The sequence below is a fragment of the Phalacrocorax aristotelis genome, chromosome 4 (assembly GCF_949628215.1).
Source record: "Phalacrocorax aristotelis chromosome 4, bGulAri2.1, whole genome shotgun sequence".
NCBI classification, from domain to species: Eukaryota; Metazoa; Chordata; class Aves; order Suliformes; family Phalacrocoracidae; genus Phalacrocorax; species Phalacrocorax aristotelis.
Window position 1 is genome coordinate 43,618,742 of NC_134279.1, and position 4,673 is coordinate 43,623,414.

A 4,673-nucleotide genomic window follows, 5' to 3' on the forward strand; every position below is an offset into this window, starting at 1 on the left:
ATACTGGTGTCCGCTGTCAAAACCAGACTACTGAAATAACGAATGAGCTTCACTTCCTCAGAATGTGTAAATGTCCCAACTTAGAGTTAAACTTTCAACAAGTGAAAGACAATACCATTGACATGTACCTGGCACCAGTTACTCAGGTTTATTTTTTCCTGGAAAGCTGTTTTGGGCGACAGAGTGGCGTCCGGGTTTCCCAGGTTGTTGTGCTGACAAACTGCAGTGGTAGTAAAGGCAGGGAGTCTGACAAAATCTCATTAATCATTTTAAATTAAATCCAACATTCCTCTCCAACACTGCCAAGAAGAAAGCTAACTTTTACAAATGAATACTCTCTCCGAAAAGAACTGGTATCCTGACTATGTTGCTTTCACATAAATACGCTTGATTTCTGTCACGTACACCTACTCAATAAGTAGTATTTTTAAGCTTAAAAAACAATGCATTTTTTATAATTGCTAGAAATCTGAAAAAGTGCTTTTAGCTCATTTTTTGTATCAGGTGCTGAGTGAACCACATATCTGAAAATCAGAGCCTCTTCATTCTTTCAGTGAATTGTGGGGTTTTTTTTGCCTTTTTAAATCATAAAGCAAATTCAGAAAGCTCCTTTTTAATGCAAGAAAATTTCACATAGGGAATGGAAGTATTCTGTGTAACTATTTTCTAATCCATCTCTTGTCTAAGCTTTTTTACATGAATAAGGAAGGAAAACTGCAGATTTACTAACATCACTGTCGGCAAAAGCACTGAAGTGATGAAGGAGCAATGTGATCTCTCTGAAGCTTTTTACACACACATTCATTTCTCAATGATGTAACTAATCCTAGCTATCTGGCTAAGATTTAATTACACACATCGTATGGTAAGTCTTAACTTTTAACATCTGACAAATAATATTAGAAGATCACATAAAATTTTATCTTAGTAAAATCACTATTATATGTAGATTATAAACATTTGTATATTATTTCTCTTTAAGGCAAATGAAACCATAATGTGCCTATGGGAGACACAGGAAATCCTTTAAGTCTGTCCTTTGTCCATTTTAATAGTGCTTTTGAGATTAGAGTGGTAGACTTCACAACGGCAGAGAACAAGTCATCAGCCTTAATGTTTATTAGTTTTGATACTTACATGAAATACGTGAAAAGAAAAAAAATCCCAATCCCATATAAGGCAAGTAAATCTGACTTTTCTAAATATTTAATATTGTTATTTTGACATTCTAACATGATCAAGTAGGTATACCTCAATTTTGCTTAAGTACTTAATTTAATACTTGTTTTCTAAAAACAGAACTAGAAAAAATACCAGATTGCACAATGACAACCTTACACAGAGAACAAAACTATTACCACTTCAAAAAGGAGCAATTCCTGTTGATGAAGTGGTGTAAAGAACATTAATAAACTGCAGCATACTGAAGAGGGAACAGTAACATTTATTTGCCTGGCTAGTCAGTTTATTTTCCTAATCTGTATTTTGAAACTGTTTATAATTTTTCTTTTTCCAGAGTGGGGGGTGGGAGGGAAAGGCTGAAGGGAACACACTGAATGGTTTTTTCCTGAATGCGGATGTCTTGCCCACTTCAAAGTTGACAAACGTGTCTCTAACTTAGACTTGTTTGCGCTTTTGTATGTTGAAGCAGCTTTGATTAATTTTAAAAAGCCAAAGCTGTATGTTTAGAGTATGAATGGATAGTAGTCAAGGCAGAAAGTTTTAAGAAAATGTAGAATCTCAGACACTGTCTATAACTAAACCACGCAAATATGTACTATACGCAGTATTCCTTGAATAAATGCAATGAGGGCCTCAGAATTTAATACAGGCAAAAATGAGCTGTATTATGTGACACTTTACAAGGACACAGGTACACTCCTTTCCCCTGCCTGAACAAAGACCAGTTGTCCTTCTGTCACATCTGTGTATACTAAAATTAGCAAAATTTCAGAAATGGCCGTTCAGAACACAACTTCAGCGTCTTTTAGGACCAGAACGACTAGCGTTTGCAGGGGGATGGGCTGCAGGCTCATTTCTTCCTTCAGTGCTGCGTACAGTTAGCACGAAGGCAATATCACGTAGCCAAAGCTCAAAGGGCACGAAATGGTGGAATCACAATAGCTTGGGAATCACTTTGCAGTTATGAATATGATCATGCTCCTGTAATTAAGCCTTGGGATCCTCTTCTGAAGCGCTTGATCAAGGAGCTTGTTTCCACATCACATCATTCATTGACACCTGGATCAATGAAGTATCTATCACCATTTTCTTTTAAGATGTACGTGGAGACACCACTAGTGCACTGAAGAAGACACTGCCCAAAACTTAGTTTTTAGAGGGCTTTTGGAGGATGACTAAGAGAATTCAAACTTGATCCTTCTCACTTTGTAAGAGTAGTTACACCTGCGTAAGGTATTTTTTCCTTTTAAGGCAGAAAATTGCCTAACGTCATGAAAAGTCTAGATTCTTAAAATGAAAAAAATTATTCCTCTGCCACTCTGGAGAAAGACTCAAACTTCAAAAGAAGGACAGAAGAAATGTCTATTGTCATTTTTTGTTTCTTGGTTACCTCTAGGGGAATTCACGCTTGGCATACTGGGTTTGCCGTTTTCTGTTCTGCTCTGAGTTAGTAACATGATGTACAGCACGAGTCGGGCACTAACCATCTAACACAGTTCAAAATCCTGTTGTGAGGGTCAGATGCTGTCATCCGTACATGGTTAGGGTTTTGGTTTGGCTTTTTTTCTTCTCCCCTAGACTTGTGTATTATGGGAGCTATAACCATATCATTCTGTTTCTACTTTATCTTCTTGGCTGTTACATTGGCCTTGAAGCTTTCTAAACCTTGTTAATAGATGTACTCATCTACTCCAGAAAAACACATTCTGTCTGCTTGGAGACTTTGTTCTGTATCTGTCTGAGGATGGGAACCGAGGGTAACTGGAAATTAAGAGAAATGCAGATTAACAATTCGTACTCTCGTATCAGTGCAAAATCAAATCTAGTATCACTAATGCCAATATATAACTACCAGTCAGAAGACAATTAGGCCTCGCTCTGCATTTGTGTTTTGAGAAGAAAACATTTCCCGATAAGATTAGCTGTAATTTCAAAGTTCACTAAATTCTTCTTTTTAAGTGTAAAACTTCTGACGAGTATTTTCTAGAAAGCCATATTCTGCAGTCTGGATGTAAGATCACTTTAAGGAGCACAGAGACACTTATCCTTTTTTGTTGGTTTTACAGATTCTGCTAAAAGTTTTCCTTTTTTTTTTTTTTTTTTACAGGACCAGGTACCTGTGCCTTAAACAAAGTTCCCCAACATACCATATACTCTTTATTTGTGTTTCGCGTTTCAGATTAACTGACCACTGCCTTGGGCTTTCTGAAATATATGAAATGACACAGGGTGAAGTGATAACAAGTTATCCTGAGAGAGGGGAGTGGTATTGTAAAACCTGCCCAGCACATAGCTGCAAAACTACTGGCTCCTGGCTTTGGCTGTGTATGCTACCCAAACACAAATGACATCTACACTTGATTAAAGGTAACATAATTAAAAAATTACAACTTTTTCTGGGTGCATTTTTGCATGTGGACCAGAGCTATAATAAAAATCTTCTAAACACTTGAAATAGCAGCAGTAGCTACATTTTTTTTCTCCCTCTCATTTATGTAGCCCTTACGTGGACTGTCATTGTCATCACTTCTCATATTTAAGACAAATATAACACCGCCTAGGTGCCAAACGGAAAGCAGCAGTGTGGGTAAAGTGCATGCCTATGAGGACTACGACCTGCATTCAATTCCTGGTTCTGCCATAAGCATCCTACATAAAAAATCAGATTAATTTGTAAAACAACTATCTTCCTACCTCACCTCACAGTATGGTAGGGGAAAAAAGGTAAGTCTGCTTGTTACCACAATGAATCCAGATGCTAGCGATGGCTGAATAGTACGTAAACAAATATAATGAGGAATAGCTCTGATTTCAACTACATGTTATGACAATTTAACAAAAGCACTGCTCTATGAGTTATCTGAACAAAAACAAGGCAAATCCTCATTCAATTCCTGCACATGCACAGCGGTTGCACTGCTAATATTCTAGACACTTCAGAAAATACAAGAGACAACCTGACCGAAACCATTCTTTAAGTATTTTCATAAATCTAGAACTATTTAAAATCTAGCTACATGACAGATTTAGAGAAAGCAGTTCAGTGCCTGAGTCTGAAACAGCTCTCCAGTCCTGCTTAGTCACTGCTCTAATCTTGCACAGTCACTTTTTAACAGCTTTAGCAATGAGTCATCTGGTACATATTTGCCTAGGCATTTCCATCATTGACACTTCTAGACAGAGGGAAGCAGCTGAAAGCAGCAACACGTTAGCTGCCCCTACCACTTTCCCTGCTGAGACTTCTCCTTGCCTACTGTGCTGAAGGGATGACTGCAGTTGCCTTGTGTCCCCAATAACCAGTGTCTGCAACACAGGTTAGCTCTCTCAGTGTAAACTGCACGGTTGCCCTAGGCTATCCCTGTATGACATCGGGGTTCATCTAAAATAGAGGTTGTAATCGCCCTCAGAATTGAGTGAACAGCAGATTGGCAATATACTAATTCAAGTTAGTCAATATAGTATTAAATATCAGCTTAGATATTTCACAAGTG

The 4,673-nt window shown here is 37.7% G+C and overlaps 1 long non-coding RNA gene across 1 annotated transcript; it reads left to right on the forward strand.

Moving 5' to 3' along the window:
• The first annotated feature begins 982 nt into the window (after nt 1–982).
• On the forward strand, nt 983–3,906 carry LOC142056423 (uncharacterized). Its single transcript, XR_012660330.1, has 3 exons — nt 983–1,179; nt 3,362–3,549; nt 3,682–3,906. It is a non-coding gene; the product is annotated as an uncharacterized LOC142056423 (long non-coding RNA).
• Nucleotides 3,907–4,673: the final 767 nt, after the last annotated feature.